Genomic DNA, 17,075 nt, shown 5'->3' with positions numbered 1-17,075 from the left:
TACTTGTGAACAACACTAAGTTACTTAATTGGTCGTGATCACAATCATTGTTTTTGTCTGTGCGTAGGTCCTCCATGGTGATGTTAAAGATCAAGGAATATGTGATTTAGAAAATGGTCTGACCAAAGTTGTGCAATGCTACAACGAGTACATTGTAAATGGCTATCACTTTCATACAAAAGATTACGGTATAAACAAATCAACGATGAATAGTGGCGTGTGTGTCAAGGGTAGCAGCTACGGTGAAAATGAACATGATTACTATGGTGTTATAGAAGAAATAATGGAGTTGACTTACTTAGGCATAAATAACAGGGTAATTTTATTCAAGTGTCATTGGTTCGATCCAACTGCAACAAGACTCGACAAAGCTTCAGGCATTGTGGAGGTGAATCATAAATCCAGGTTTGGAACATATGAACCATTCATATTAGCCTCGCAAGCTCAACAAGTTTATTATACTTTATATCCGAGTATAAAAAAATCAGATAGAAATGAATGGTGGGCAGTTTGCAAGGTGAAATCCAAACTATACCCTGAGTATGATCAGTTACAGGAAGATGAGTTAGCTAAAGACAGCGATTACTATCAATCAGATGATGTTTGTGACTTCGCTTATGGTCACGATGTTGTGCATGATATGCATGTCATATCTCTATTGATCGATGAAACATTCATAGAAGAATGTGATCCAAATGATGTACCAAGTGGATGGGTAAACAATGAAGAAGAAGAAAGTCAAACAAGTGACGAGGAAGAATTCTCAAGCTAGTGAGCAAAATCTTGTAATACAAACCTCTATTTAAATGCATTGCAATACTTGATGTGAATGATTTGAATTATTTAAATGTATTATAATACTTAATGCGAATGAATCGAATGCATTGCAATACTTGATGTGAATGATTTGAATTATTTGAATGTATTATAATACTTAATGTGAATGAATGAGTTGTATTGCAATACTTGATGTAAATGATTTGAATTATTTGAATGTATTGTAATACTTGATACGAATGATTTGAATGCATTGCAATACTTGATGTGAATGATTTGAATTATTTGAATGTATTGTAATACTTGATACGAATGATTTGAATTATTGCAATACTTGATGTGAATGATTTGAATTATTTGAATGCATTGTAATACTTGATGTGAATGATTTGAATGCATTGCAATGTTTGATGTGAATGATTTGAATGCATTGCAGTACCTGATATGAATGATTTGAATGTATTATAATACGTGTTGCGAATCATTTGAATGTATTGCAATACTTGATGTGAATGATTTGAATTATTGTAATACTTGATGCCAATGACTTGAATGTATTATAATACTTGATGTGAATTATTTGAATGTATTGTATAATATATGTTATTTGTTAGAATATGGTTCATGGAGGTTACAGTGGCCGCTCATCCAGTAGTAGCCAGGCCCAGCCTTCATCTTCACGGGCTCCTGTGATAGGTATATCATTTAGCTAATCGGATGCTTGATTAGTTCAAATGTGCATTCTGAGAATTTCTAACGTATTTTTTTACAGATGATGTTTCGCCTATACACAACCCACCTACACTAGTTGATCACACAAGTCAGGAGCCAACACAAGAAGCAGGGTCTTCTCAGTCTGGCACAAGAAGACTCATTCGAATAGTGTATATCGATAATCGACCGTAAGTATTTCGTTTTCAATTATTGTATATCTTATAAATATTTTATATTGATATTTACTGTGTACCAATTCATGTGCAGCACGAGGTTTGAGCCACAAGAAGTAGTACGAGATATTAGGAATTCACTTCTTCAACATCTACTAGGACCGGTTGCTCAATGAAAAGAGTACCCAAATGAGGTGTTAGATAGATTGTGGTTCTCATTCACGATATACAGTTGTTTCTCATAGTTAATGTGTTTCATATTTAATTTTTTTAAGTCATGTCTACTAACTTTCTGAAAATATTTGTAAGTTTTGAATCGCTTCGCAACTACGATGGAAGAAAATGATGCAAGGAAGGTCTGGCAGAAGGTGGCTGTCAATCGATTTGCAGACATGCTGCACAATATGAAGACTGCAGCAAAAAAAGCATCTGGCATAATAGATGATCCACTATAGTGGAAGGGCCATGACCCTATTACTATCAAGAGAGATTATTGGGATGAAATGTGCGATAAGTGGGTAGGAGATGCATTTTGAAATCACTCTGCGACGGCTGCACAAAATCGAGCGAAAATGCCCGAAGCCCATCTACACACAGGTGGATCTAAGACATTTGGGAGCCACCTGAAGAAAATGGTAACTCATCAATATATAATATTAATTTTATAAGTATTGTTGCAAACTTGTGAACTAAATCTTTTGTCCTTTAACTTTGCAGGAAGTAGAAAAAGGAGGCATTGTACCATATAAGGATGTTTTTGTTGAAACACATAAATGGAATACCACGGAAGTCTTCGTATCAGAGAAGGCGAGAACGACAACGGTATGTATTTATTCTATTAATAATCATTACAATATGCAAGTTATCATAATGTTATCATTAATTATTAATGCATACTTTAAACATTATTTTGTAGGAGGCATATGAGCAACAGATGGTAGAGCGATATGGCGATGACGCTACTCAGCATCCATCATTTGATCCTGCAGCATGGGTGGCTGCAGCAGGTGAACCCAAAAAAGGTCGCGTGTTCGGGTTTGGGAGTAATATGAATACTTCACCAGTTATTGTTTCTTCCAGTTACGGCTCACAGACTTCTTCCGCCGACATAAGCTCCAAGCAGCAGCATATTCTTTCCGGTAATGATGTACGCCAGATCATTAAGGACACACTGAATGACTACTTCCATGACACTGTCGCCCCCTTTCTCCGAGATGAGTTCAACAGTTTTGTGTTGAACAGGGGATCTTCGATTGCAGATCCCTCTCAGGTATAATCACATATTCAGTTTTTTGTCTGCCTTAGAACACATATGAGCATAATCGAATCACATATATAACTTTTTGCCTGCCTTAGAGCACATATGAGCATGATAGAATCACATATAGAGTTTTTTGCCTGCCTTAGAGCACATATGAGCATGATAGAATCACATATAAAGTTTTTTTGACTGCCTTAGAACACATATGAGCATGTTATAATCACATATTCAGTTTTTTGACTGCCTTAGAACACATATGAACATGTTATAATCACATATTCAGTTTTTTGACTATCTTAAAACACATATGAGCATGCCAAAATCAATATAGAGTTTTTTTACTGCCTTAGAACATATATCATTCATGATAGAATCACATATAAAGTTTTTTGCTTTGCCTGCCTTAGAGCACATATGAGCATGATAGAATCACATATAGAGTTTTTCTGTCTGCGTTAGAACACATATGAGCATGCTATAATCACATATTCAATTTTTTGACTGCCTTAACACACATATGAGCATAATCGAATCAGATATATAGCTTTTGCCTGCCTTAGAGCACATATGAGCATGGTAGAATCACATATAGAGTTTTTCTAGCTGCCTTAGAACTCATCTGAGCATGATATAATCGCATATAAAAAATTTTTAATGCCTTAAAACACATATAATTCATGATAGAATCACATATAGAGTTTTTTGCTTGCCTTAGAGCATATATTAGCATGATAGAATCACATATAAAGTTTTTTTATTGCCTTAGAACACATATGAACACATGATAGAATCACATATAGTGTGTAATTTATTTCATTATATTTTTTTTATCAATACTGACTGTTTTTTTCTTGTGTAGACTGCTAGCGATAATCAGTGTAGCGGAGCTGAAGGGACAGATAAAGGCAATGAATAAGAAGACGCACAAAATCTTGGCGATGATTAGAGAACTGTGTTGAAGAAGTTCTATTTTTTTTTTGTTTTCAAATTGTAATTATTGAATTGTAAATAATTAAACTTGTTAATTTTAAGGTGAAACGATTAATTGTTGTAGATTCCTTTTATATGAAATTTTATGTGTAGTTTGTTTTTTATTTACAGAAAATATAAATTGTACAGGAAATATAAATTGTGCCCTTCTCGGTATTTAATTTTCAAATAATTTTTTTTATTTTTTTTCATGTTTGTGACGGATTAGCGACGGATGTTTCTGTCGCTATGCATATAAATCTAGCAACGGCCGAGGTCGCCGTTTAGTATCGGCGGATTGGCGACAGAATACGTCGCTCGTTATTATGTCGCAATTAACGACGGACCGGACGACGAATTTATTTCGTCGCCAATTAGCGTCGAAAAAATCGCGACGTAAGCATATCGTCGCCTCGTCGTTGCTAAGCCTGTTAGCGACGGATTAGCGACGGAATAGCGATGGAATGTGGTCGTCGCTAATCCACTGCTTTGTTGTGGTGTAAGAAACCGCTGAAAAACTTCAAAATAGATCATATAGTGGCTCGTGGAAGATGGCACTTACAGATCAATTGGGCCAGTTGGAAAGGCTGGCTTTTACTCCTCACTTTCTTCCACATGGCTTGCATACTAAAGTCGGACTGGAAGCTCCATTCTACACGATCCTGAGCTACAAGATTCAATCTCAAGAGAGAGAGTTGATGTTGTGACTCCTGATGAAGCAACGGAATCAGCTGAGCTAATCAGTAATAAGGATGGGAAGAATCATCAATCATCTCTGCAACTGTAAATTTGAAAATATCCTGTTGAATTGTATGCCAAGTGCTGCTGGGCACTGAAAAAATAAGAGTACACACTAGAAGACGCACCACCACACGCACAAAGAAAATTTACGTGGTTCTGTCTATCTAGACCTACGCCCACGGTGTAAAGGGACCCTTTCTCTCACTCTCAATGAGAGGAGTCCATTAGTAATACTTTCATTTACAAGTTTCCTTGTAGGAATTCAAGTGTTAACAAGTTGCCAATTATTTGCTAAAGCTTGCCCAATGTTTTTGTTTTCTTGGTTTTGATAAGCCTTTTCAAAATGGAAACTTTGTATGCCTTGATCTCCTTTTTTCCTGGAATTATTTTTCTTCTATCTTGGAATTCTTTCTAAAATTGAAGTCTCCTAAGGTGAGCTTCCTTGTCTGAAGCACCATAAGCTTTAGGCAAATCCTTCATGCACACGACCTGCCTATTCACCAACCCTTGTGAAGTTGAACCTGACTTTAGCAAGTCCATGCACACATCTTGCCTATCCAATGAATTCGGTGAAGTGGCGAGACCAACTCCAACTGGATCTAGATTGGATGATCTTCTATCAGCCTCCCTCAAGTTCAGTGGGGTCATGACCACATTGAACTTGTCATGACCAAATAAACCTCCGAGTAGTAAGACGTTTAGTAAGCGCATCAACCAACTGGTCATTAGAAGATATGTATTAATTTCACCCCAAGTTCTTTCTATTTAATCCTATCATGAACAAAATATGCATTGCTTTCTATGTGTTTGCTTCTATTGTGTAGAACTGGATTGGCTGCTAAGTATGAAGCTCCTAAATTATCATAGCATAAAGTATGAATACTTTGTGAACTAACTCCCAACTCTTTCTCGAGATACTGAAGCCATAGCAATTTTGCAGTAGCATTAGCAACACTCTGATATTCAGCTTCTATTATAGATGTAGACATGGTAACTTGCTATAGTGAACTCTATGATATGAGGTTGGGTCCAAAATATGCAGCAAAACCTCTTATGGACTTCTGTCATCAGGACAACCTGCCCAATTAGCATAAAAAAAAAAACACTCAAATCAAAATTAGTGATGGTTTTATAAGCAAACCATGATCCAAGGTACTTTTCAAGTATCTTAGGATCCGTTTAATGTTTATCTGTAAGGGCATGCATAAATTGACACACTTTATTTACTGCATATACGATGTTAGGACTAATGGGTGATCATAGGATGTGTTCTGGTTCATGGCTTTGGGTAACTGATATAGAACTTGTAAGAGGACTCACTTGGTCAAGTGTAGGACTAGAGGCACTAGAAGAACAAAGAGGCGAGGACGGTTGAACAAGATTTTTTGAGTAGATTCTGGATCAAAGTTTGTATAATGAGGTGGCTCGACTAATGGTATAAAGAGAAAAGTAGGAGATAAGACGGCTGGAGTTTGCGTTTCATGAATTCTCACACCTACAAAATTTTTAAAGGGAAAATTTGCTTCATCAAATACAACATGACGTGAGAAACAATCTTCTATTCTTCAAATCTAAGCAATAGTAACCATGATGATGAGGAGCGTAGCCAGAAAACACGTTTCAGAATGATAATTAAGTTTATTATGTCTATAAGCAAGCACATCCAAATATTCTCAAAAATTTATAATTAGACTTCACACCATAAAAAGCTTCAAATAAAAAGCTTCAATAGGAGACTTTTGTTTCAAAACTTTTGTAGGCAAGCGATTAATGAGATATATGGGTGTATTAAATGCAAAGGACCAATAACTTGTAGGAACGTCAACTTGTGCCATAAGAGACAAACTTGTTTGAGCTTGGCTGAACTATTTTGTTCATGAGTGTGAGGACATGATATTCTATGTCTAATCTCACACTCGAACAAATACTTTGACACATATTGGTATTAGCCATCCCAATATGAGTGCAAGTGCTTGATTTTAAGCCCACCAATACTCTCAACATGGACTTTAAAACTTTACATCCGATTTTTTCTTCAACAAATAGATCCAAACATATTTTGTAAAAGCATCTAATGAAAATCACATAATAGTGAAAACCACCTGAACTAACCACAGGGGCTGCCCCCCTAACAACATTAGACTAAATAATATCAAACGGTTTCACTACAGGATTTCCAAATGACAAGTTATGACTACTTTTTGACAAGCTTTATAAACTTCGAATTTAAAATAATGTTCAAATGGCAAACCAAAATTTTTAACTACTTGAAGTACTATTCTAAAAGCAGGATGTCCCATGCGCATATGCCATTGCTCCTGGGCTTCTCTCCAACAAAAGTTGTCTTTCCTTCACGTCGATGCCCCAACTTTAACTGATAAAGTCCACCTTTACTTGGCCTCTAAAGGGGAACCTTCCCTGTATAATCCTTCACATAGCAAACATTCAGATGAAACGCAAGAAATACATTGTTATCCTTAGAAAACTTTTGAACTGATAACAAAATTTTAAAGATTTGTGGCACATGTAAAATATTATTCAACTTAAACTTTTGATTAATCAAATAAAAGCCAACATTTTGAAGAGCCAAACCTGACTCATCTCCAATCCTTATAGTGTCTTGTCCCTGATAATCTGCATGAAATGAAAAGTTGTTTAAGTCACTTGTCACATGGTGAGAAACATCAGTATCAGGATATCAATTATTGTCTCCCACTTGATTCCAATAAGCACCCTGTGAGGTAACGTGATAAGCACTTTGTGAATTTGGTTTTGCTTGGGCATAGCTGGACAGCTGATAACAATTTCTGGCTAAGTGACCTGGTTTTTTGCACACCTGACAAGTAACCAGCTATGTCACAGGGACTCTTCAACTAGGTGCCGCACCCGTGTCCCACCCGCACCCGCACCTGCACCCGATGCGGTCAACCTGACCCTGGGTGCAGTCAATGCACCCAGGGTCATTTATGTCCAACTTTTGGACTTTATATATATATATATATATATAATTTTTTATATTTTTCCCGCACCCCCGCACCCAAGTTTTTTGAAAGTGCCGCACCCCCGCACCCGCACCCATGTGACATAGGTAACCAGGGGTCTATCAACCTGATTTGATGGTTGTTCACACGCCCAACTTCTCTTCCTCTAAATTGGCCCCTTCTATAACCTCTGCCTCTAAAATTGGAACCATGATTGTTTTGGAAATTTTGTTTGGTGGTCATATTCACCGTAGGTGCATGCACATCAACACTTTTATATTCAGCAAGATTAGCCTCTTGAACCAGAAAAAGGCTATGGAGCTCACTTAGAGTAATGGGATTAGACCTTGCTTCGATAGTGGTTTTGAAAGCAAGGTAATCAGCAGGAAGACCTCTTAGGACGGTTAGAACAAGGTATTTTTCAAAGACAGGATTAGATGCCACTGCTAGTTAATGGGCTACGGTCATAATCTTCTGAAGGAACTCATCCATAGTATTAAATCCCTTCTTAAGACTATGAAGTTGGCTCCTAAGTTGCATGACCCTGGATCGAGAGTGAGCTACATAAGATTGCTGCATAGAAAGAGTTCAAACCTACCACTTGCGTATGAATCAATTTAGACAAAGAAGATATGAGCGAACTCAAAAGCGGTAAAACCACCTTAACAGCCCCACCCTCCCACGATGATAAGAAGAGGGAGAGTGGAATGGTTCCTCACACTAAATGTGGGTAGTGGGGGGTGACCCCCCACATTCTCATGGGCCCTATAAGAGGGCCCACGAGCTCTCTCATTTCCTCATTTCTAGAGGGGGATCGAGAGAAAGCTAAGAAAGAGGGTTGGAGAGAGAGAAAAAGAGAGATAAGCAGAAGGAGAGCAGAGGGAGGGAGATCGCGTACGCTCAAGCGTGATCCGGTCAAGAGGTAAGCCTTCCGTTCCTATGCTTCCCTTTCGGTTGTGTTGAGATTCATGGCACTGACAACCATGGTGGTTGTCGACGTCGGTGATAGCTTTATTAAGGTCGGCAACCACAAGGGGTTGCCGGCACTAGTGATTCGGAGAGGACCGACTAGGTCTAGGCGTGCCAAAATGAGTTCAGTCATGTGTGGTAGGACATAGAGCGGGTAGGCTCGTTGTCACGGCTCTTATCGAGCCCAGCTTGGTCTAGGCACGCCCAGACCGAGCCGAGCCAAAATTGTAGCAGGGACAGGGAGCTAAAGCTCTTTGTCTCAGTACCAACTCAGCCTGGGCTTCCCAGACCGAGCCTGGTCGCTATCGGGTGAGACAAAGAAGCCCGTAGGGTGGACTGACTCAGTCTGGGCTTTGCCTAGACCGAGCCAGGTCATCGTAGCAAGGATAAGACAGAGAGCTAGTGCTCTCTGTCTCGGCCTGAGGAACCGACCACCTCGGTTCCAGACCGAGTCGAATCAGTTATGCAAGGCAAACGGCACTTGCTCTCTGTCTTTGCATTTTTCTCATACTGTCTCGGTCTGAGCTTGTCTAAAGAAAAAAAGACAGTTTGCTCTCTGTCCTGGTTTGTTAGCAGAACCAACTCGGTCCGGGATCACCCAGATTGAGTCAGGTCATGAGAGAATCGAGACAGTGAGCTTTTGGCTCACTGTCTCGATCGGTTAAGCAGACTGACTTGGTTTGGGTTCACCCAGACCGAGTCTGGTTACAAGAGAAATGGGAGCTCTCTATCTCGGGTTGTTTGACAAACCGACTGGTAAAAGGAGCGATGGAGATAGGGCTTGGCTTTGTCTCGGCTTTTGGGCTTTAAGACCAACTCGGTCCGGGTTTGGCCGGATTGTGTCAGCATGGCCCCCCGGTCTGGGTGCAACCCAAACCGGGTCAGATGAGTTCACACCCAGACCAACTCAGTCTGGGTGAGTTTTTGGATCATTCACAGTTTAAGTATAATATATATAGATAGATAGATAGTTTTGAGGGAATCTGCGACAATGATTGTCTCGATTTTCCACCATAAATTGGATTCAATAGGACCAAGTCAGACCAGATTAAGTTTGCATCATATTAAACCAAATCGAGACTGGGTCCGGTTTGGATCCAATTATCATATTTGGATCTAGTAGAATCAAACCAGAATGGAGCAGGTTCGGACCCAAACCCCAACTAAATCGGTCTAGTTCCATTTTTGTACCAAACCTAGAGTGAACCAGGATTCGGATTGGTCATAACAGATCTAGATCCAGTATATGAAATAGAGACTGGATCTCTATCAAGTTTGGGATCTACAGTAGAGTGGATTTGGATTTGGATCGAAGTTGAGGAATCCGGAATTGAATTCGGAAAGGTTCGGTTTAGATTAAACCTAGACCAGACTAGTGTTAGGTTAGGTTAGGGCAGTGAGAAGTTTAGATTTGAAGGATCTAAACCTATTCGAAGAGTGAAATGACCATTTTGCTCTTGTTCTACCTACTTCGATAAAAAGGGGATAACTTTTCACTCTGAACTCAAAAACGGATGAAGTTTGGTGTGTTGGATTTGAGACACAGAGAGGAATTTGACTGTCTTGTTTTCATATTCAAACACATACCACAGAAGGACAAGTATCGATAGACCATTCTTGGGAAGGGTAGTTTGATAATTTTACAAAGTGTGAGAAATGTTAGTTTAGCAATTAAGTCTTATGTATTGAATAGATCCTAATACCTCAACGAGTGATTCAACTGCAGATTAGAAGTTCAGTGTTTGCAATTTGAGGTAAGGGATATTATAAACTTGTTTAGTTAATAATACACTTTTTGTTACTTGTATGAGTTAGCTTACATGAAATCATATATGTTTGAGAACATAGTTGTATCTTGTATTTGATACAATTACATTCTAGAATGTGTTTCATGAGAGATAAAATGAATGCATATGAGTTTGCTATAATGCCAAGAATGATTTCATGTATTTATAAGTTCTCAATATAAATTGCATGGTAATGAGCTATGGTATTTTATACAAAAATACATACAGAGAATGTAGAACTACATGCATGAGAACAGAATTGAGTACGGAAGTAAAGTCCTTGGAGTCCCTTCTTTCAGTTAGGTTACTGAAAGTTTAAGTCAACTTAGCATGCTAGATTTAACCTCATAAATCCTAGAAGAGGCGACAGATGGAAAGGGCTACCTGATGGTTGTTAGAGTAAGAGCTGTCATAAGTATAGGCCACCAGTGATTTATTGATGAGTTGCTTAATATATCCTAGGGATTATGTTTCATACAGCAATTGATGTAGCATGAATCATGAACCTTAGGGAGCAGATATAACTCTCTAGTCTAACTCTCCGACTAGCTACCAATATATTCTTTTTTACTGCAATGTCTCATGACTCCTATGGAATCACAAAGAGTAGTTCATAGTTTGGCCAACACCGTAGAATAGGGGTATTATACACGGGTTGCTATATCCAAAGTATGTTATTATCGGTATAGCCAATTTAGTTCAGTAGTTAGCATCAAATGGATGTTAGCTATGAGTTTTGAGAAGATTAATGGAGGGATTTTAAAAGAAAAAAATGTGTGTTATATGGTGTAAAATTAAACTAAGACTAGGGGCTTAGAGCCCACTACAGTTATAAGTCAAAGTCTTTAATTGCTTATAAATATTTCTTATTGAGTTGTACACTCACTCCGTTTTTAATAATTACAATTGTAAGTTTCAAGTGATTGACCAGAGACCGATCAGAGTTGCCACTATTCCAGCAGGTGTCCTTAGGCGGCTAGATCAAGATGAGACTTTCATTTATGTTTTTATTTTATTGAACTCTTTATAAGTATGGATGATATAGCCTGAGAGGGCTTGCGATTATGAAACTATGACGTGATTTTAGAAAAAAAATTTATGCCATGGTTCTTTTGCGCTCACTTTGAATTCTTTCTTCTACGAAGTAATACCTACGAACCCGGACTCGAGAGGTTCCGGATCGAGGTGTTACAAAAGCAGTTGATCATATTTGAGTGACTCGACAGACAAGGGATTGAACTCATTAGAATTATCTTTGAACTTTGTGAGAGCAGGCCGACTACCATCAACACGACCCATTAGATCATACGTGAGCAAAAGGAGTAAATTGAGACTCCCAAAGTAGGTAGTTTTTGACATTCAACTTGATAGACAAAAAACGATGCAAGCTGCTAGGCATAAGAGGGTTAGCAACCAAACCAAACAAAGTGGAGGAGACAATTGAACTTGAGGAGGACGATGAGGATGTCATTAGTGTAAGCTTTGATACCATGAAAAATAAGAGTAAACAAAAGAAGATGCACTACACACAGCACACACACATAGAAAAATTGTGTGGTTCGTCTATCTAGACCTATGTCAACAGTATAAAGGGACTCTTTCTCTCACTCTCTCAATGAGAGGAGATGATGGTCTGATCTTCCATTAATAATACTCTCATTTACTAAATTCCTTATATGAATACAGGTCTTAACAAGTTCCGAATTATTTGCTAAATCTTGCCCAATGTTTTTGGCTTCTTGGTTTTGATAAGCCTTTTCTCAATGGAAACTTTGCATGCATTGATCTCCTTTTTTCTTGAAACCTTCTCTTCTATCTTGAATTTTTTTCTAAACTTGAAGTCTTATTTCTCTTCTATCTTAGACTTCTTTCTAAACTTGAAGTCTTGTCCACTAAGACTTCTAAGGTGAGCTTTTTTATCTTAACCACCATAAGCTTTAGTCAAATCCTTCATGCACACAACATGCCTATTCACCAACCCTTGCGAAGTGGAACCTAACTTTTGCAAGTTCTTCATGCACATGTCTTGCCTATCCAGCGAATTTTGTGAAGTGGTGAGACCCGGTCCAACTGGATCCAGATTGGATGGTCTTCTAACAGGCACTTCAAGCAAAAAGTGGAGGATGCTAAATCCAAGGATTCAACCAAAAATTTTAATTGTCTTCCAATGCCTAGAATCCACTTCACCTATCCAACTGTATGATCCATGGAAATGGGGATCCAAAGTGAGTCTTGCCCTAGGTACTTAGTTTGAACTAGCTAGCTTGACCAAAGGGTTGCTAGAGACTTGAATGGTGGACTATGCTAATTTGGCAAGGATCACTTGGTTGATCTCATGAAGCAACCAGATACCCAATACTCCCTCTTTATGGCTTACATAAATCCTCCCAAGAGCATAGATGAATGTGATGTTTGTGGTCTGAATGATAACAAAGAAATCTTTGAATGGTTCACTCAATTTTGTTTATCGCTGCCTTGGGGATGTAGAAGCAAGACATCCAATGAGATGGAAACGATGTGAGCGTCGATCTGATGAGAACTACTCTTCCTGCCATGGAGATGAGATGCCCACTCCAAATTTCTAGCCTGCTTTGAAACTTGGATGTTAGGTTGTCGTAGTGGTGAACTATTAGTGATCCTGGGAACAATGGAAGATATGAACATTTGATACGCAGTGAACTGTGCCCCCATCCACATAGGTGTTGAACTTGATAAACTTGGTAACAGTGCAAATTGAACGGAATAAAGTACTTCTCCTGACTAATGCGCATACCCGAGCAAGCTTCAAATTCCTTAATAGTACAAATAAAGTTGGTGATGGAGTCTCTAACATCCCAAATAAAAAAGAGGGCATCATCAGTGAAAAAAGATCGACTTTGTAGCATGTTTTTTAACTTTAGGGCATGTTTGGTTGCTCCTTTAAATAATGATTCTGAATCAATGTGATTCAGAATCACATGGGTGAAAATGTGATTCTGAACCTCACACAAATTAGAAAGTGACTCATTTGCAAAGCCAAATAAGATTCAGTTTCTCACATGTTGCCTTTTTATGTTTGGTTGAGACCTCATGTGATTCAGAATCATTCTTAAAGGAGCAACCAAACATACCATAAGAGTCAAAAGATTGCTCTTTTGCTCCCCTTGTCGTAGTCAACGTGTCAACCTTTCCGTGATCATGAAAAAGAGATAAGGGGAAATTTGGTCTCCTTGCCTAAGGCCTCGGCTACAATCAAATTGCCTTCCGTGTTCACCGTTGATTATGACTACATAAGATGAAGTGACATAAATCATGATGAGGTCAACCCATTCATTGCAAAACCCAAAGAATCTCAATGAATCTTCTAGAAACTCCCAGACCACTATGTCATGCCTTCATCAGATCGGCCTTAAACAGAATACTCAGTTTTTTGTTGAAGGAGGCTATCAACAAGCTAATGTGCTATCAAGATGCTCTCTTAGATGGTTCACTCCTTTAATAAGGCTCTTTGATTGTGAGATGTGATACACTAAAGCATACCGCTCATTCTATTTACCATTATTTTAGAGATGATTTTATCTACAAAATTGCAAAGAATAATGGGCATATATTGTGATGGGTTAATCACTCCCTCCAATTTGGGAATCAATGCAATGTTCATGCAATTGATGGAATGAACAATGCAATGTCTTGAAAAAAAAAACCACTGTTTTGCTTGCATATGCACCCACAATTCTCCAATAAGTTTGAAAGAAAGACCCCGAGGAGGCATCAAGCCCCAGAGCACTTCTCTCATCCAACTCAAACACTTTTAACTTTAGTATCCCCAATAGGCCTAAGAAGGAAGGTATTCTCCTAACTAGTGACTTAAGGATGGGCTTCTCTAGGAAAAAAATGGGGGCTCATGGATAAGCTACAAAAAAGAGTTTGGAAATACTCTTTGGCCTTCCCCTGGATGTCTAATTGAGTGACTACATAAGAACAATCACCTTTTTGGAGACAATTAATATGCTTGTGTTGGTTTTATTGGTTAACTTGGGCATGAGAGGACGAGTTATTGTCTCCCTCAGTCAACCATTTGCATTTAGATTTCTAACTCCAAAAAGATTCATCCATGATATGAAGATGGTGGAATTCTTCTCAATTAGGATCGCTCTTTCTAAGGCTCCAAGTTGACTTGCATCAACTTCAGACTGAAGGTATCCAAGCTAACAAGAGAATTCAACAATAGTCTTAGGGAGATCTCCAATAGCTCACTTGTTCGAAGCTCTTAGTCGACGTTTGGTTGCAGACTACCGACCAATCAATCCAAGCATCGGGCGTCCGCTTACCAGAGTACTCTAGAGCTTCACACTAAAAGACAAAACAATGACTCAAAGCCTCTGATTGAAAATAGAAAAAATTATGCCCAGCTCCATAGTCAACCAAAACTAGACTAGTGGCAACGAGGCAATGTAAGCTTCCCTTGAAAAGCTAATAGGTTGGTATTAGGTGTCATTAGTTAGCAATAGCATGAAAAAACTGCAAGCTGCAAATGCAGATAACTGATTGACACCACAAGCATAGTCCACTTAGAGAAACAGGTCCTATTATATCAAGTCTGAAGCTAGTGATATGTTTGTTTGTACACCAAGCATGTTGTTGCACTACCCTGGAGAGTAAGTTCTCCATCACGCTCCATCTTTAAGTTGAAGCAAGAAGTATATGACTAGTAACGTAAAACAAAATATAAAGCAAGAAACACAATGAAATCCCCTAAAAACAGTTAAATTTGACTGTCAAGCGACCCCACTACTCGTCTGACACCAAGCTAAGATAGTAAAACGGGGTTGTATATGGCAAGCGTAGCACCATCTTTAAGCTGCTGCAAGCAGTAGATGATTGTAGCACTGTAAACAAATAATGGTGCCTATATGACGGAGATGTTAGGAAATGACCTAGCAATGCATCCAAGTACGAACACGACCCATATATGTTGAGTGCAGGGTTTACGCTAACCGCACACTACGCAATTGAGGTGCTACTCAAGAGGTAATTAAGGGCTATTTAACTCCATTCAAATCAATATTTGAAAACAGCAAATAAGCAATCAAATACCCTACCAAATCAAGTTACAAACGATATATTCATATCATTAGAGCATTTCACCGAACAGTTGGTGAGCGCTCCCCAAGCAACGCACGAACATTGTGTGGGTTGTCTGGGTACAACACGAAAATTGTGAAACAATATTCTTTCCCAAACAGCAATATATATCTGACTGTTTAACTCGAGAAATATTCAGATTCATATATATTTCAGAATACATGTTAAAATCAAATGAAATGGAACCCATTTGATGCCCGAATAACTTATTGTCCAAACAGAATTTTCATAGATTCAGATAGAACACAATATCACAAGAACTAGATCATGTTCTACTCAAACTCAGCAGTTTTGATCAAGCACAAAAATCAGCATGTAGACAGATTTTATTTGGCGTCAAATCAGATTTAGACATAGTTTAAGAAATACAAAACGTCTTTGCACACAATACAGAAATATGTGATATTTTAACACGTGAAATCCATATCCAATGGGCGATAAATAATCAGATCTCTAGCACATATAAGCTTAAGCAAATGACATGGTTATCAACAATAGCAATAGAAGAAAGAGATATCAAAGGACCAAAAGTTTGGAACCAAGTGTGATTCACGGGGCCGTTGGGATGTTCCACCAAACACTTGGTAGGCGTCCCTCAGCTTGCCTAGAAACTGCACTTTGGGTGGTGTTACATCACATGAAAAACTCGTGAATCAAACATGTCCTCATCAGCAATTACATCTAAATAATCATCCAAATAAATCTAATTGAAAATTTCAGATTTAACCTATCGAACAATTGATAAACAACAAATTGCATCAATAGTGGGCTTTCACATTCATGACAGTTCATTATCGTCCAACATGCACAGGGAATCAGCTTCAAAGTAGGAGGGAATATACGCAACCAGAACAGGGGAGATATTGACAGCCACAGTCGGGTTGGAATGAACCTACCGGAGGATGCCAAAACCATTGAGATTTCAGTCACGCTGACCAAGGGAGGGGTCTCGATCAGGCAACCAACAACACTCGAACGACCACTAAAATGGTCGTCATTCGGTCGTAGTTTTGATGGTAGCACATGCCCCTTCGGCGGCCACCAATGAGGAAGGTCGTAGGAGGGTTCTCTACCATCCACACGAGCTCTCAGGAAGGGGGTCTCTTCTTTAATCCAAAAAATGCAGATCGCCCATATTGTCCCACTGTTGCTGATACAAGAAGGGAAAGAAGAAGTCTAATGTCTTTGGGCCAACCTTACCCAATGGATTGAGTTGAGTCCAACCGCTATATTTCTTTCCAACGAGAGTTCTTTTGGACCCAAAAGTTGGGTTTGGGTGGTCCACTAGATCCAATCAATTCAAAATAAAAAATAAAATTTATCATGAACCCCATGTACCCTCCAATAGCCCAAATAGATCGTACTGAGGCTACTGGATCTAGATATGAATACGATGATTTAATCAAAAATAATAAAAAATCCTAATTTTAAGTTGGAAAAACTCTTATCCTAGAGAGTGATTTTTGGATAAAAAATTTTAAATTACCCAAAAATACTCAAAATAGGCATTTTGGCCAGTGAGCTTGGTTTAAGCTGGGTGTGAACGTGTCTTCATCACGTTCTCTTTGGGTTTGCCCAG

At 38.6% G+C, this 17,075-nt stretch overlaps 1 long non-coding RNA gene across 1 annotated transcript; it reads right to left on the bottom strand.

Moving 5' to 3' along the window:
* Window positions 1–6,743: 6,743 nt before the first annotated feature.
* Window positions 6,744–16,622, bottom strand: LOC149821111 (uncharacterized). Its single transcript, XR_016426540.1, has 3 exons — window positions 16,393–16,622; window positions 7,228–7,269; window positions 6,744–7,063 (listed from the first exon to the last, which is right to left on the bottom strand). It is a non-coding gene; the product is annotated as an uncharacterized LOC149821111 (long non-coding RNA).
* Window positions 16,623–17,075: the final 453 nt, after the last annotated feature.

This window comes from Nuphar pumila, chromosome 12 (assembly GCF_984573655.1).
Source record: "Nuphar pumila chromosome 12, dmNupPumi1.hap1.1, whole genome shotgun sequence".
NCBI lineage: Eukaryota > Viridiplantae > Streptophyta > Magnoliopsida > Nymphaeales > Nymphaeaceae > Nuphar > Nuphar pumila.
Note: the sequence above shows the minus strand (reverse complement) of the source record. Positions and strands in the feature narration are given on the sequence as shown.